This window comes from Bufo bufo, chromosome 2 (assembly GCF_905171765.1).
Source record: "Bufo bufo chromosome 2, aBufBuf1.1, whole genome shotgun sequence".
NCBI lineage: Eukaryota > Metazoa > Chordata > Amphibia > Anura > Bufonidae > Bufo > Bufo bufo.
Genome location: NC_053390.1, coordinates 836,439,492 through 836,458,719, shown reverse-complemented (window position 1 = coordinate 836,458,719; position 19,228 = coordinate 836,439,492).

The window sequence follows — 19,228 nt, the reverse complement described above, 5'->3', positions numbered from 1 at the left end:
GTACAAGAATATAACTACTATAATACTGCCTCCTATGTACAAGAATATAACTACTATAATACTGCTCCTCTGTACAAGAATATAACTACTATAATACTGCTCCTATGTACAAGACTATAACTACTATAATACTGCTCCTATGTACAAGAATATAACTACTATAATACTGCTCCTATGTACAAGAATATAACTACTATAATACTGCTCCTATGTACAAGAATATAACTACTATAATACTGCTCCTATGTACAAGAATATAACTACTATAATACTGCTCCTATATACAAGAATATAACTACTATAATACTGCCTCCTATGTACAAGAATATAACTACTATAATACTGCTCCTATGTACAAGAATATAACTACTATAATACTGCTCCTATGTACAAGAATATAACTACAATAATACTGCTCCTATGTACAAGAATATAACTACTATAATACTGCTCCTATGTACAAGAATATAACTACTATAATACTGCTCCTATGTACAGGAATATAACTACTATAATACTGCTCCTATGTACAAGAATATAACTACTATAATACTGCTCCTATGTACAAAAATATAACTACTATAATACTGCCTCCTATGTACAAGAATATAACCACTATAATACTGCTCCTATGTACAAGAATATAACTACTATAATACTGCTCCTATGTACAAGAATATAACTACTATAATACTGCTCCTATGTGCAAGAATATAACTACTATAATACTGCTCCTATGTACAAGAATATAACTACTATAATACTGCTCCTATGTACAAGAATATAACTACTATAATACTGCTCCTATGTACAAGAATATAACTACTATAATACTGCCTCCTATGTACAAGAATATAACTACTATAATACTGCCTCCTATGTATATGAATATAACTACTATAATACTGCTCCTATGTACAAAAATATAACTACTATAATACTGCCTCCTATGTACAAGAATATAACCACTATAATACTGCTCCTATGTACAAGAATATAACTACTATAATACTGCCTCCTATGTACAAGAATATAACTACTATAATACTGCTCCTATGTACAATAATATAACTACTATAATACTGCCTCCTATGTACAAGAATATAACTACTATAATACTGCCTCCTATGTACAAGAATATAACCACTATAATACTGCTCCTATGTACAAGAATATAACTACTATAATACTGCTCCTATGTACAAGAATATAACTACTATAATACTCCTCCTATGTGCAAGAATATAACTACTATAATACTGCTCCTATGTACAAGAATATAACTACTATAATACTGCTCCTATGTACAAGAATATAACTACTATAATACTGCTCCTATGTACAAGAATATAACTACTATAATACTGCCTCCTATGTACAAGAATATAACTACTATAATACTGCCTCCTATGTATATGAATATAACTACTATAATACTGCCTCCTATGTATATGAATATAACTACTATAATACTGCCTCCTATGTACAAGAATATAACTACTATAATACTGCCTGCTATGTACAAGAAAATAACTACTATAATACTGCTCCTATGTACAAGAATATAACTACTATAATACTGCTCCTATGTACAAGAATATAACTACTATAATACTGCTCCTATGTATAAGAATATAACTACTATAATACTGCCTCCTATGTACAAGAATATAACTACTATAATACTGCTCCTATGTACAAGAATATAACTACTGTAATACTGCTCCTTTGTACAAGAATATAACTACTATAATACTGCTCCTATGTACAAGAATATATCTACTATAATACTGCCTCCTATGTACAAGAATATAACTACTATAATACTGCTCCTATGTACAAGAATATAACTACTATAATACTGTCTCCTATGTACAAGAAAATAACTACTATAATACTGCCTCCTATGTACAAGAAAATAACTACTATAATACTGCCTCCTATGTACAAGAATATAACTACTAAAATACTGCCTCCAATGTACAAGAATATAACTACTATAATACTGCTCCTATGTACAAGAATATAACTACTATAATACTGTCTATGTACAAGAATATAACTACTATAATACTACTCCTATGTACAAGAATATAACTACTATAATACTGCCTCCTATGTACAAGAATATAACTACTATAATACTGTCTATGTACAAGAATATAACTACTATAATACTGCTCCTATGTACAAGAATATAACTACAATAATACTGCCTCCTATGTACAAGAATATAACTACTATAATACTGTCTATGTACAAGAATATAACTACTATAATACTGCTCCTATGTACAAGAATATAACTACTATAATACTGCTCCTATGTACAAGAATATAACTACTATAATACTGCTCCTATGTACAATAATATAACTACTATAATACTGCCTCCTATGTACAAGAATATAACTACTATAATACTGCCTCCTATGTACAAGAATATAACTACTATAATACTGCTCCTATGTACAAGAATATAACTACTATAATACTGCCTCCTATGTACAAGAATATAACTACTATAATACTGCCTCCTATGTATATGAATATAACTACTATAATACTGCTGCTATGTACAAGAATATAACTACTATAATACTGCTCCTATGTACAAGAATATAACTACTATAATACTGCCTCCTATGTACAAGAATATAACTACTATAATACTGCTCCTATGTACAGGAATATAACTACTATAATACTGCCTCCTATGTACAGGAATATAACTACTGTAATACTGCTCCTATGTACAGGAATATAACTACTATAATACTGCCTCCTATGTACAAGAATATAACTACTATAATACTGCCTCCTATGTACGAGAATATAACTACTATAATACTGCTCCTATGTACAGGAATATAACTACTATAATACTGCTCCTATGTACAAGAATATAACTACTATAATACTGCTCCTATGTACAAGAATATAACTACTATAATACTGCTCTCTATGTACAAGAATATAACTACTATAATACTGCTCCTATGTACAAGAATATAACTGCTATAATACTGCCTCCTAGCTGTGAGGACGTGTGTCAGTAGCTCTCCTGAGGCTTTGGATGTCTGGAGAAAGCCCAGGGCGGGGCCACTCTGGGTGGGGATGCTCCCCAAGCAAGGCCCAGGCTCCATGGCCTATTCTGGGAAATAATTCCCAGACCTCTCACTCCATGGATAATTATCCAGAAGTTTCTTTGGAAGGAAGGAATGTTCCGAGTGTTGCCAGTCCCAGTGCAGCAGGAAGCAAAGATGAAAAGAAAATGTTGGAAGTAAAGAAGGAGACATCACTGAGTAAGAGCATGGCTGCAGGTGTGCAATCCACCCCACCCGCAGGCAGACAGAGGAGAACATCCCTGGAGAAGCAGACCATGCAGGAGAATCTGCAGCAGCCTGTCCTGATACGGTCTGACCGCACACGTTACGGGAGTGGGAACAGCGCAAAAGTCGCCAACATGACAGATGAGACCAGAGGGAATACTGAAGGAAGGCTTCATGGGGCCACAAGTGCAGTTACTGAGAAGAACCAGGGGCCCAGTCCCCAATCTGGAGATAGTGACCTTGCAGCAGTGACCACGGCTGCACCAAGTCCAGTGCAAGGACCAAGGAGCCATTCTGTGAGTACACTGCCGGCGCAACCCCCCAATACTCAGCGTGCACCTGAACTATGTCTGGCCGAGCGGATCCCAGCTCTGGTCAAGAGACTAGAGACATTAAAAAGACAAAACTACAGCTGCAGAAACAGATAGATTGTGTCTATAAGCTAAAGGCAGCAAACCCCAACAATCAGGTTGTCCATGACAAGAAGCTGAGCGCCCTCGCTGTGCAGCTCGCTGAGACTGTGCAGGACATGGAGGCTGTACTGGAGCAGATGGGACCAGTCGCTGAAACCTTCAGGAACCAGCAAAGACTTGAGGGGCATGGGGGAAGACCTGCGCCAGAACCATCTCCATCTATACCCAAGTCTCCAACCTGTCCAGATGACACCCAGCAGGCCAGTGCAAGACCAGTCCTCAGACCAGCCAGCTTCCCTTCTGAGAAAGGGAATTTGTACAGAGAAGTGGGAGAAAGTGTCCAGCAACAGCAAAGACCTGCAGAGACTCCTCAAAAGGTACCACAAGTCCCAGCGGTTTGTATTGTGAAGCAGGACTATGGACTCAAGCCAGAAGGTAACTCTGCAGTAGCAGTGCAGTCACCACAAGCCCTGGGGGGCAGTAGAGAGCAGCAGGACTGTGGACTCTCGCCTGAAGGTGACTCTGCAGTAGCAGTGCAGTCACCACAAGCCCTGGGGGGCAGTAGAGAGCAGCAGGACTGTGGACTCTCGCCTGAAGGCAGCAGTGCAGCAGAGAGCTCACAGGTCATGGCTCAGCAGGACTGTCGGGGCTCTGTAGAGCAGGATCATACTGCTAGTGACTGCACTGATATGACCGTATGTGATGTTACTGATGATGTTTCTGCAGAGGGGAGCGCTTCACAGTCTGTGTGGGATTTGGGGTCATCTCTAGAGTCAGGTCCACCATTAGATCAGCCTTCAGAGGCTTGTGACCCGCAGAGTATTATGGATGATGGTGGGGAGGGGGCTGTACAGTCTGATGCACAGAACTTCCCCCCTTTAGTTACACCAGAAGTGTCAGACCCCCATAGTGCAGGCGGTAAGCAGCCACCACAGCGCCCCCAAGTACAGCAGGAGGGTGGAACTGGTGGTGTCTCCTCTGGTAATGCCTGGAGCCGTGGGTCACCATCCTTCAGGTCTAATGTGAACTATACAGGTCAGGCTTTTAAGAGGAGGAACGTGGTCAGGTTCAGACATAGAGGGGTCAAGGAGGAGTTGCCTGACAGGAGGTTTGTGGTCCGTGAACTTCTGTGCCACCAAATGGGTTTCCTGCCATCTAACATCCTGGCAGTGATAAACCTTCCTGACAGGCAGGGGTATGACGTCAGTTTTAAACTCATGTCTGACCTGGACCGCTTCTGGGCTCATTTCGCCCGGGTGAGAGATGCTGATGACTGGAATAAGTTCAGCCTCATCCCCATCTCTAGACCGGACACAGCAAACGTCACCATAATATTCTGGAACGAGTCGGTACCACACCAGGATATTGTTGTATGGCTAAAAAGACACTGTGACCTAATGTCAGATCTGACCAAGACCAGGGACGAGGATGGCATATGGACTGGGGGGTGGAAGGTCCTGGTAAAGTTACGGCAGGTTTACAACATCACCCAACATCTGCCCAACTCATTCTTTATTGGCCGGGAGAAAGGGGTATGCTTCTATGCGGGTCAGCCTAGAAAATGTTTTAAATGCGGAAAGGCCGGTCATATTGCGAGTGTGTGCACCCTGGTAAAATGTAACTTATGCGGGGAGATCGGCCATGTCAGCGCCACCTGCCAGAACATCCGGTGCAACCTCTGTGGTAGGATCGGTCACTCCCACAGGGACTGTCCAGACGCCTGGCATAATGTTTGTAAGGACTTCCCTGATGAGGACTTGCTGGAAGTGGCAGATGACCTAGAGGAGGAGACGCTGTTGTCAGGGTCAGCAGTGACACCGCCCGAGCCTCAGCACAACATGGGTGACAATATAGGTGACATAGTGCCTGACCAGTCCCAGCCAGGAGACACTGAGGGGAACGGGGAGGTCACTGAGCAGGTTGTGGGCACGTCATCTTCTGCCCCTGCATCAATAAATCCGCAGAAGAAACGGAAGAAGGACAAAACCAGCCGTAAGCCTGAGGGGGAATGGACCACTGTCCAAAAACCTTCCAAAAAGAAAGTAGACCCCGGGTCAGGTGTCATGACTATCACAAATAGGTACGGTGTCCTATCAGAGTCAGACGCTGAGGAAGAGATGGAGAGAGAGTTAAAGAGGGTGGTAGATGAATTTAATGAGGACCAAGAGGGCGATCCCCCCACAAAAAGGAAACCCCCGCGAGCTAAACGTCTGTCCGAATCAGACATGGAGACAGGTGGTCGGCAGGTGGGCTCAGACTCAGATCCATGATGATGGGGGAAATATCTCTGCTACTTGTACTTTGCTTTGCTTTGATGGCTGACTTTACCCTTAAAGTGTTCTCCAGTAATGTGAACAGTGTCAGAGTGAGGAGGACCAGGCATGTGGTTTATGAACATCTAAGGTCTCTTGATGCTGATGTCTTTTTCTTACAAGAGACACGTTTGAATACTCTAGGACTCTTACGGGAAGCCGAGCGTGAATGGCGGTGTGCACCCTGGTAAAATGTAACTTATGCGGGGAGATCGGCCATGTCAGCGCCACCTGCCAGAACATCCGGTGCAACCTCTGTGGTAGGATCGGTCACTCCCACAGGGACTGTCCAGACGCCTGGCATAATGTTTGTAAGGACTTCCCTGATGAGGACTTGCTGGAAGTGGCAGATGACCTAGAGGAGGAGACGCTGTTGTCAGGGTCAGCAGTGACACCGCCCGAGCCTCAGCACAACATGGGTGACAATATAGGTGACATAGTGCCTGACCAATCCCAGCCAGGAGACACTGAGGGGAACGGGGAGGTCACTGAGCAGGTTGTGGGCACGTCATCTTCTGCCCCTGCATCAATAAATCCGCAGAAGAAACGGAAGAAGGACAAAACCAGCCGTAAGCCTGAGGGGGAATGGACCACTGTCCAAAAACCTTCCAAAAAGAAAGTAGACCAGTCAGGTGTCATGACTATCACAAATAGGTACGGTGTCCTATCAGAGTCAGACGCTGAGGAAGAGATGGAGAGAGAGTTAAAGAGGGTGGTAGATGAATTTAATGAGGACCAAGAGGGCGATCCCCCCACAAAAAGGAAACCCCCGCGAGCTAAACGTCTGTCCGAATCAGACATGGAGACAGGTGGTCGGCAGGTGGGCTCAGACTCAGATCCATGATGATGGGGGAAATATCTCTGCTACTTGTACTTTGCTTTGCTTTGATGGCTGACTTTACCCTTAAAGTGTTCTCCAGTAATGTGAACAGTGTCAGAGTGAGGAGGACCAGGCATGTGGTTTATGAACATCTAAGGTCTCTTGATGCTGATGTCTTTTTCTTACAAGAGACACGTTTGAATACTCTAGGACTCTTACGGGAAGCCGAGCGTGAATGGCGGTCTGGTCCATCCTTTTGGTCACTGGCTGTAGAACCAAGTGCCGGGGTCTCTATCCTCTTTAACACCAATGATGTAACTATACATAGGTTGACAGAGGTATTGATGGGAAGGTGCCTAATTCTGGAAGTTACTATTCGGGGTAGGAGGCTCCGTCTTATAAATATCTATGGTTCGCAGACAGTGACTGAAAGGGTTAACCTTTATAATGAAGTGAAGCCATATCTCTTCACATCTATCCCTGTCATCATGGCTGGAGATTTCAATGCCACCAGGACATCTTGTGACAGGACCTCTAATAGGCCTCTTACCAGAGACTCCAAGGTCCTAAACAGAATTATTCAACAGGCCGGGTTGTCAGATGTGTTTGTGCAGAGTGGTCGGAAACCAAAATTTACTTATTTTTGTGGTGAAAGAAGAAGTCGGATAGATTTAGCTCTGGTGAGTCCTACAGAGACCATTGGTGAAAAAGATGAGAAGATCGTCCCTTATTCAGACCATCTGGCCTTATATTTCTGTTTGGGTGTCACAAAGTGTTCTGGGACAGGTAGAGGGTTATGGAGACTTAATTCCAGTCTATTAGAAGACCCTTCGGTTCAGAGCCATGTTCACTCTCTTATACGGAGTCAGCTAGAGAGAGTGGACTTTTATGACAATATGGCCGACTGGTGGGAGGATGTCAAGGATGAGATCAGATCCCTCTTAAAGAGACTGTCAGTTATAAAGGGGAAGAGTAAGTATGGCCAGTATCTCAAGCTGCGGAAAGAATTGGAGTCACTATATTCGGCGGGAGGGGATGACCAACAAAGGATAGACCGGCTGAAATCTGAGATAAGGCAGTATCAGTACAGCAGGTATACCTCCCTGGTTCTTGAACGGGATTATGGGACCTTAGGGTCTCCTGATCCCTTTGAGAATTGCCGGGAGCGAGTGGCAAATAAATCTGTCACCGGTCTCACTGACCCCCAGGGTGTTTTGCAAGAATCTCGGGAGGGTATCCTGGGGGTGGTGAGATCTTACTATGCTGACTTGTTTCAGAGGAAGGTTTTGGATAGAGACAAGATGACCCAATTCTTGGAGGCAACTCCGCTCCCTGATACTAATGATTTGGACTTTTCTCCTTTGACAGCAGATTTGACGGTGGCGGAGGTTAAAGAGGCAATTGATAAGTTACATCTGAAGAAGGCACCAGGTCCAGATGGGATAACAGCAGAATTCTATAGGACATTCAGAGACCTCTTGGCCCCAATCCTCGTGGATGTATATACAAATTGTCTAGAAAGTCACCTGATGCCTCCATCCATGAGAGTGTCCTCGCTGATTCTGCTGTCCAAAGGTAAAGAGCCGAGTGACATCAAGAACTGGAGGCCGATTGCCCTCTTGAATGTCGACAGAAAGATTCTGGCAAAAATTCTGTTTTCTAGATTAGTTTGTCTGTCCTCAACACTGTTGTCAGGCTGTCAGTTTGGCACAGTAGAAGGGCGGAACATCTCTGGAGCAGTCATCTCGATAAGGGAGATGTTTGAGAGATGTAAAGCCCTGAGGGGTGGGAGATATGTTGTGAGTCTTGACCAGGCTAAAGCCTTTGACAGAGTAGATCATGAGTATCTATGGGCCACTTTGTCAAAGTACGGTATTCCGGGGCAATTCATCGATTGGCTGAAGACTCTGTATTGCGAGGCTGAGAGCTTTCCTCTGGTCAATGGTTGGCAGGGTGATACCTTCAGGGTTGAGGCAGGGGTGAGACAGGGTTGCCCACTGAGTCCGCTGCTGTATGTATTTGCCTTAGACCCATTCTTGAGGTCACTGCAGGAGTGTGGTTTTCAGGGGGTGCCAGTCCCCCATTGCCTGCCCCTGAGTGTTGTTGCCTATGCGGATGATGTGACTGTAGTGATATCTGAGCCTCGTGAGGTGGAGATGTTGTCTGCGGCCATCAGAAGTTATTCGGAGGCCTCAGGGTCTCTGGTCAACCTTGAGAAGAGTCAAGCTCTCTGGATATCAGACAGTGATCCAGACTTTGATCTGCCACAATTTGTGAGAGCCTCCACCTATATTAAAATCCTAGGGGTCAAATTTGGGAGGAATGATAACGCCAAACTAAATTGGGAAGAGAAGTTGGAAGCCGGAAATGCAAAGGTTCAGCGATGGAAGAACTGGAGGCTGACCTATAGAGAAAGGGTTAAAATGTTGAAGACTTACCTGGTCCCTGTCTTCTTGTATGTCTCTGTCGTTTTTCCTTTGCCGGAATCTTTCTCCGCTAGGCTCTTTAGCCTGTTCTTCCAACTGTTGTGGGGGAACAGGTTGAACCTGATAAAAAGAGGGATCACCTACCTACAGAGGAGAGAGGGTGGGTTGGATATGCTGAATCCAAGGGTGTTCTTTGACTCCATGTTTCTAAAAGTTAATTTTGGTTGCCTGGAATCAGAGAACAGCTTCCTGTGGGTGAATAGTATCAGGGACTGGATAATGCCTTTTGCAGAGTCTTGGGTGCGAGGCGGCAGTCTCAAGAGGGGTCGATGGACGAGTGACTACCTCCCCCAGTACCTGGACTATGGACTGAAGTGTGTGAGAAGGTGGAAGATAGAGAAGTCCTACATTGAGGGTAAGCCAAGGAAAGATCTATACGTGAGGGTCTGTAGGGCTTACTTTTGTTCTCCACTTGTCTTGAGGGATTGTGTGACTAGCACTTTACAAGAAAGTCTGAAGCTCCTCAATGGGAAACGACTCCCCGCCAAATTATTTGACATAGCTTGGTTGTCATTACATGGAAAGCTATTTGTTAGGGGTAACCTGAAATTTTTAAGTGTTTCAGATAGGAACTGTCCTCTCGGTTGTCAGCAGGAGGAGACGATGGAGCACTTAATATCTGACTGCAGGGGTGGGAGGAGAATATGGGAAGAGGTGTCGCAAAAGCTAAACATCCCATTACTGCAGTCCCTGACTTATGGTGATATAATCTATGCTGTTCCATCCAGAAATAGGAATGTAGACAGGGGGACAATGTACCTGATCATTTCGGTCATAAAATATTACCATTGGCACATGAGAACCCGCGTGTCTATACACAATGAGCCATTCCACCACACCACAGCCGTAAGCCAAATAATGTCTGAGCTCCAGTGGGTTAAGTCATTAGAGATAAGGAGTAACCCGAATAATAGGAAATTATGGAGAAATGTGTCTTTGGTTTAAAACAGAAAATATGATGTTATTTTGTGTGTTTTTTTTCTTTTCTTTTTCCTCCCCAGCAAATGTGGACTTTCTAAGTTTAATATGATTCTATAGTCATTCTAGTTGAGTAGTCATTGTGTGTACAATGCCTGTTATTTTTTTGTTTTTGTAAGAATGTATTTTAATTGTATTTTTTTGTTTGTTTTCACAATAAAAATTGCCTCCTATGTACAAGAATAACACTACTATAATACTGCCTCCTATGTACAAGAATATAACTACTATAATACTGCTCCTATGTACAGGAATATAACTACTATAATACTGCCTCCTATGTACAAGAATATAACTACTATAATACTGCTCCTATGTACAAGAATATAACTACTATAATACTGCTCCTATGTACAGGAATATAACTACTATAATACTGCTCCTATGACAAGAATATAACAACTATAATACTGCTCCTATGTACAAGAATATAACTACTATAATACTGCTCCTATGTACAAGAATATAACTACTATAATACTGCTCCTATGTACAAGAATATAACTACTATAATACTGCCTCCTATGTACAAGAATATAACTACTATAATACTGCTCCTATGTACAAGAATATAACTACTATAATACTGCTCCTATGTACAAGAATATAACTACTATAATACTGCCTACTATGTACAAGAATATAACTTCTATAATACTGCTTCCTATGTACAAGAATATAACTACTATAATACTGCTCCTATGTACAAGAATATAACTACTATAATACTGCCTCCTATGTACAAGAATATAACTACTATAATACTGCTCCTATGTACAAGAATATAACTACTATAATACTGCTCCTATGTACAAGAATATAACTACTATAATACTGCTCCTATGTACAAGAATATAACTACTATAATACTGCCTCCTATGTACAAGAATATAACTACTATAATACTGCTTCCTATGTACAAGAATATAACTACTATAATACTGCTCCTATGTACAAGAATATAACTACTATAATACTGCTCCTATGTACAAGAATATAACTACTATAATACTGCCTCCTATGTACAAGAATATAACTACTATAATACTGCCTCCTATGTACAAGAATATAACTACTATAATACTGCTCCTATGTACAAGAATATAACTGCTATAATACTGCTCCTATGTACAAGAATATAACTGCTATAATACTGCTCCTATGTACAAGAATATAACTACTATAATACTGCTCCTATGTACAAGAATATAACTACTATAATACTGCCTCCTATGTACAAGAATATAACTACTATAATACTGCTCCTATGTACAAGAATATAACTACTATAATACTGCTCCTATGTACAAGAATATAACTACTATAATACTGCCTCCTATGTACAAGAATATAACTACTATAATACTGCTTCCTATGTACAAGAATATAACTACTATAATACTGCTCCTATGTACAAGAATATAACTACTATAATACTGCTCTATGTACAAGAATATAACTACTATAATACTGCTCTATGTACAAGAATATAACTACTATAATACTGCTCCTATGTACAAGAATATAACTACTATAATACTGCTACTATGTACAAGAATATAACTACTATAATACTGCTCCAATGTACAAGAATATAACTACTATAATACTACTCCTATGTACAAGAATATAACTACTATAATACTGCTCCTATGTACAAGAATATAACTACTATAATACTGCCTCCTAGGTACAAGAATATAACTACTATAATACTGCTCCTAGGTACAAGAATATAACTACTATAATACTGCTCCTAGGTACAAGAATATAACTACTCTAATACTGCTCCTATGTACAAGAATATAACTACTATAATACTGCTCCTATGTACAAGAATATAACTACTATAATACTGCTCCTAAGCCATCCTGGTGCATGAGGGTAAGACAAGCGCGGCCCTGCAAACTCACAGAGACTTGCTAAATGATGCACTATTGCGCATTGAAGATCAAGAAAATAGGAGCCGGCGGCGAAATATTCGCAGCCGTGGTCTACCCGAAAATATCGCGATTGATGCGCTTAATTCAGCAGCATGTGAAATTTTCTCCTCCTTGCTAGGTGCTGAAAGAGCAGCTCCGATTGTGATTGAGCGCATCCACAGGGCTTTGAGGGCAAGCCTAAACCTGGTGAGCCGCCGCGGGATGTAGTATGTGGCATCCTCAGCTACGTGGATACCGCGGCACTGCTTAGGGCGGGAAGAGAGGCAGATCGCATCATGTATGGTGAGACCCCCATCCTATTCTTTCAAGATCTGGCCCCCTCCACCTTAGCCAAGAGGCGCATCATAAGGCCACTCCTGGAGGCCCTTAAAGCCACAGCCACGCCATTCCGGTGGCTCTATCCCTTCGGCTTGGCCATCTTGAAAAATGGAAGGCAGTACACGGTGCGGACCCCGGGAGACCTTAAAGCTATATGGGGCCCTCTTGGGATTGCACCCATCGCAGTTCCCTCTTGGATGCCGGCTGATCAAGGGGACCCCCTGCCTCTCCCCCCGGGTGTGGATTCGTGGCAGCAAGTCTCGCCATCCAGACCAGAGAAGCAAGGAAAAGGCCGTTCTCCAGTTGCTGTCACGTGACTCTGCTCTGTGAGAAGCTGAAGTCTCTTATGTCTGTTCACTACTGAGTCCATTGTCCTGGGACATTTTTGAGTTTCAGGCTGAAGGATCTTTGTTTGCTCTGCTCGAGCTGTTTATTGCCTGTTTGTTACCTATTTGTGGCCTTGATCAGGGTCTTAGCCCACTGCCCCGTTTCCATGGGCTTTGGGATTTGCCCCTTTTTATCGCTACCTTTCCTGCACAAGATACAGGCTGTGATTTGATGCAATGTTAGCCCTGATAACTTTGCTGGGGTTATATGTTTGCCTTTATGTCGGTAATGTTACTGATTAATTCCTCTCCCCCACACCCCTCCTTAAACCCCCTAGTGGCCCCACAGGAGCCCCCCTCTGATAGATCCCGGCTGTCCGCCGCTATGAAAAAGGATCTCCATCATGTCAAATGCTGGGTGGGACCACGAGCTCCCTGTCCATGGGGAGACATGCCTTGTTACATGTATAGTGTCTATGTCTTATCTGTTATGTCTTTTATTTTTCCTTTGACTTTCCCTTTAATCTCCTTCCCCTCCTCCTTTTCCTTACTCCGTCCGTTGCTTTCCAGACTAGATGTCCTTTTGCTCTGGGCCGACTGGCCTCCTCTGTCTTTACTATGGCCTCTATTGTAGTTGCCTCATTGAATGCCAGGGGTCTGAACGAGCCATGTAAGCGGTCTCAGGTGCTCTCATTGTTACAGAAAGATGATGTTTCGATTGCATTTCTTCAAGAAACTCATTTTAAGACGGGAAAACTCCCGAAACTGTCCCCAAAAGTATTCTCACAATGGTTTCACAGCTCATATGCCTCGGCTTGCAGGGGTGTCAGCGTGGCCATCCACAAGCGCCTGCCCTTTAAACACTCCGCTGTACTTGCGGATACAGACGGTCGCTTCTTGTTCGTGAAAGGGCACATCGCTGACGCGCCTGTTACCCTGGCTAACATTTATGCCCCTAATAGGGGTCAGATCCCCTGGCTCGTTCGGACTCTTGCTCAATTATCAGCTTTTAGTGAGGGTATGCTTATACTAGGAGGTGACTTTAATGTGACCCTGGAGCCTGACCTTGACTCGTCCTCCCAGAGATCTGAGTTATCCCACAAACTTCTACGCCGTCTGAAGACTGCGCTGAAGAAACTGCGGGTTATAGATGTTTGACGCACTACACTGCGTGCAGAATTATTAGGCAAATGAGTATTTTGACCACATCATCCTCTTTATGCATGTTGTCTTACTCCAAGCTGTATAGGCTCGAAAGCCTACTACCAATTAAGCATATTAGGTGATGTGCATCTCTGTAATGAGAAGGGGTGTGGTCTAATGACATCAACACCCTATATCAGGTGTGCATAATTATTAGGCGACTTCCTTTCCTTTGGCAAAATGGGTCAAAAGAAGGACTTGACAGGCTCAGAAAAGTCAAAAATAGTGAGATATCTTGCAGAGAGATGCAGCACTTTTAAAATTGCAAAGCTTCTGAAGCGTGATCATCGAACAATCAAGCGTTTCATTCAAAATAGTCAACAGGGTCGCAAGAAGCGTGTGGAAAAACCAAGGCGCAAAATAACTGCCCATGAACTGAGAAAAGTCAAGCGTGCAGCTGCCAAGATGCCACTTGCCACCAGTTTGGCCATATTTCAGAGCTGCAACATCACTGGAGTGCCCAAAAGCACAAGGTGTGCAATACTCAGAGACATGGCCAAGGTAAGAAAGGCTGAAAGACGACCACCACTGAACAAGACACACAAGCTGAATCGTCAAGACTGGGCCAAGAAATATCTCAAGACTGATTTTTCTAAGGTTTTATGGACTGATGAAATGAGAGTGAGTCTTGATGGGCCAGATGGATGGGCCCGTGGCTGGATTGGTAAAGGGCAGAGAGCTCCAGTCCGACTCAGACGCCAGCAAGGTGGAGGTGGAGTACTGGTTTGGGCTGGTATCATCAAAGATGAGCTTGTGGGGCCTTTTCGGGTTGAGGATGGAGTCAAGCTCAACTCCCAGTCCTACTGCCAGTTTCTGGAAGACACCTTCTTCAAGCAGTGGTACAGGAAGAAGTCTGCATCCTTCAAGAAAAACATGATTTTCATGCAGGACAATGCTCCATCACACGCGTCCAAGTACTCCACAGCGTGGCTGGCAAGAAAGGGTATAAAAGAAGAAAATCTAATGACATGGCCTCCTTGTTCACCTGATCTGAACCCCATTGAGAACCTGTGGTCCATCATCAAATGTGAGATTTACAAGGAGGGAAAACAGTACACCTCTCTGAACAGTGTCTGGGAGGCTGTGGTTGCTGCTGCACGCAATGTTGATGGTGAACAGATCAAAACACTGACAGAATCCATGGATGGCAGGCTTTTGAGTGTCCTTGCAAAGAAAGGTGGCTATATTGGTCACTGATTTGTTTTTGTTTTGTTTTTGAATGTCAGAAATGTATATTTGTGAATGTTGAGATGTAATATTGGTTTCACTGGTAAAAATAAATAATTGAAATGGGTATATATTTGTTTTTTGTTAAGTTGCCTAATAATTATGCACAGTAATAGTCACCTGCACACACAGATATCCCCCTAAAATAGCTAAAACTAAAAACAAACTAAAAACTACTTCCAAAAATATTCAGCTTTGATATTAATGAGTTTTTTGGGTTCATTGAGAACATGGTTGTTGTTCAATAATAAAATTAATCCTCAAAAATACAACTTGCCTAATAATTCTGCACTCCCTGTATGCATCCCTCTAGTCGGGATTACATGTTCTATTCCAATGCAAAAAAGTCTTTCCATAGGCTGGATTACATATTTCTATCCTCCCCCCATATTCCTCATGTAGTAGACGCGAGGATTGGTAACATCACGCTGTCTGACCACGCTCCAGTATTTCTCCGGGTGTGTATGACCGCTCTTCCTAAAAGGGAAAGAATATGGCGTCTTAATGACACCTTGATCTCTGACCCCGCTAATGCAACTAAAATCTCCCAGATTATGTCTGAATTCTTCTCTCTTAATACGGCGGGCGACCCCCCTCCCTCTCCCTCCATTCTGTGGGAAACCCATAAGGCGGTGGTTAGAGGAGAACTAATAGCCCTGGGCTCGCATGTTAAAAGACTGCGCTCCAAGGCTGTGGACGACCTGTTGTCCCGCATAGCAAGTCTAGAACTGACTCATAAGCAAACCCAGGCTCAGGCTGTGGCTGCTGAATTGGTGGAGGCAAGGACGGAACTGAAAAACCTGTTTAATGCTAAATCTGCGAAGCTTATATTCCGCTCCAAGTTTAAAGCTTATGCCCATGGGAACAAGGGGAATAAACTGATGTCTGCCATGGCTAAGCAACGCCACGCGGATTCATTTATCCCTGCAATTCTGGACGCAAAAGGCAATAAGCATAAATCGACCAATGACATAGCAAAAGCTTTTAGCGCATTTTATGCTGATCTTTATAACCTTCCCACCCCAGACCGTCCTGGTTCCACTTCGGTTGAGCAGGCCACAGATGAGTTCCTATCAACTCTACAGCTCCCCTCCATTAGCCCCCTTCAAGCCTCTCAGCTAGTCTCCCCTGTGTCAAGAGAAGAGATTGACAAGGTCCTATCCTCCATACCATCAGGTAAGAGTCCAGGTCCAGATGGACTTCCCATATCGTATTATAAGGCCTTCAGGGACATTTTGACCCCTCATTTTCAGACACTCTGTAATTTTCTCCTGTCTGGAGGATCTCTGCCCCCCCAAACATTAGAGGCTCACATAAATATAATCCACAAAGAAAACAAAAATCCCCTCCAATGTGGCAGTTATCGCCCTATCTCACTGCTAAATGCGGATGTCAAGTGGTGGGCCAAAATATTAGCGCAGCGTATTCAGCTGATCCTGCCGGATCTTATTGATAGCGAGCAAGTAGGATTTGTGCGGGGCAGACAGGGCTGTGAGAACACAATACGCCTGCTCCATCTTATGGACTGGGCTACAAGCTCATCCACGCCTTTGGCCTTGTTGAGCACGGACGCAGAGAAGGCCTTCGACAGGGTCGGTTGGCATTATATGTCGCGGGCCCTGTCGAGGTTTGGTTTCCCAGACTCGTTCATATCCGCGATCTTCACTTTGTACTCAGCCCCGTCTGCCAAACTCAAAATAAATGGTACGCTTTCTCCCTCCTTTTCCATCTCTAACGGGACGAGGCAGGGTTGCCCCCTCTCTCCATCTTTATTTGTCTTAGTTATGGAGACTTTGCTCTGTAGGATCCGGCAGGACCCGGCTGTTAGGGGCCTTACCATCAATTCTCAGACCCACTTGACAGCCGCATTTGCTGATGACCTATTAATAATGACGTCTAATCCCGAAACTTCTTTCCCTAGGCTCTTGTTCCTTTTTGAGGAATTTGGTTTTGTTTCAAACTTCAAAATCAACTATAGTAAGTCCATGGCCCTCAATGTCACCTGCCCTGACTCGGTGAAAGAGGCCCTTCAGAAAATTACCCCCTTTCAATGGGCTACAAAAGATATAGTATTTTTAGGAGTACATGTCCCGGTTCAAGCAAAGGATTTGTTTGCTCTTAATTATGCCCCCTTACTCTCATCGGTTAGGAAACACTTACAATCTATCAAACTCCCATTTACCTCCTGGTGTGGAAGGAGGAGCTACCTCAAGACATTTATAGCCCCTAAATTTTTGTACCTACTACAAGTTTTGCCTATTTGGCTGCCACACTCATTTTTTGTCGACACTCGGCGAGTTTTCTCACTCTTTTTGTGGGGCAACAAACCTGCCAGAATTGCTTATTCTGTGCTGACCAGAGAGAAAAGGTTTGGCGGCTTTGGTCTGCCTGACATGCGCTCCTACTATGCAGCTTATCAACTATTCCGAGGTCTGTCTCTTCTTAATAACTCCTATGATGCGCCATATGTGCGTCTAGAGCGCTCTCTGCTTACCACTAAAATGAGACGGATACTCTGGGGTCTATCCCCTTGTTCACCTGGTAGCTCCTCCCTCTTGCCCCTATGGAAGAGCCTATTGGTAGAATGGGCCAGGCAATACAAAGCCAAAGTGCTTACATTTCCTATCCCAGGCACACCACTCTCCTCCTTACAGTTCCACGTTCACCCGGAAGCTAAGACGCCTTCAGGCATCTGGCCTCTCCTGGCTGAGACTCCCATTAGTGAGATCCAGACTCCAGATGGGAACCTAGATTGGACTCCAGTCTTGAATGACCTCAAAATTAAAAATGCCCACTTTCTTCAGGTGTTCGCCCTGCAGAAAGATATTAAATTAATTAAACTTCCACCTTCAACTACCACTAGCTCCCCTTCTTGGTTAGAAAAACGGATTTCAGACACATGTAAGATTCCTAAACCGCTGTCTACCATGTATAAAGAATTGCTCTCATCCTCCCCTCCTGAGCTACACTTCCTCAATTCTTGGGAAAGGGAGCTCTCTATTCGGCTCTCAGATCCGGAAAGGGCTTTTATCCTCTCACACTCCCATGGCTTTAGTCGCTGTATTAGAATACAAGAGAATTCATATAAGCTACTTACCAGATGGTACAAATCCCCGGAATTTCTACACAAGCTCAACGCAGACATCTCAAGTGAGTGTTGGAGGTGTGGGAAGGATATAGGTTCACACATTTGGTGGTATTGTGAGAGGATCAAAGCGTTCTGGTTAAGCATAGAAGCATTGTTAAATGAGGTTTGTGCTACGCAGGTCAAACTAGATCCCAAACTGATCTTACTTTGGTGCCCCAATGACTCGCTGTCCCCCTGTAGATCTGATCTTCCCACTATGCTCATCACGGCGGCGAGATTGCTGATACCGCTGCTTTGGAAGATTGCTGAACCTCCTACTGTAATGATGTGGAGAGACAAGGTGGATCAGATTTATAGATTTGAAGAGCTGGCCCATTGGGAATCCTTCACCCGCTTTCGATTTCTTAAAATCTGGTCACCATGGAAAAACTTTAGAAAGTTTACTTGACGGAGTTAGATATCTCTTGATTCCCCCCCAACCACCCCCTCCCCCTTACCATTCCTTTCCTTTCCCGTCATCCCCTACTGTTATTATTTTGCCATTAATGGTTTTATTTTAGACACCATGTACAGCTTTGATTTGCTTTATTTGTCATTTCACTTCCATGAAATGCTTGTCATACTGCCTTTCATCAAAGTATGATGGTATGTGATTGTATGGTGTACTTTATTCTTTTAATAAAAAGAAATTTGGTTAAGAATATAACTACTATAATACTGCTCCTATGTACAAGAATATAACTACTATAATACTGCCTCCTATGTACAGGAATATAACTACTA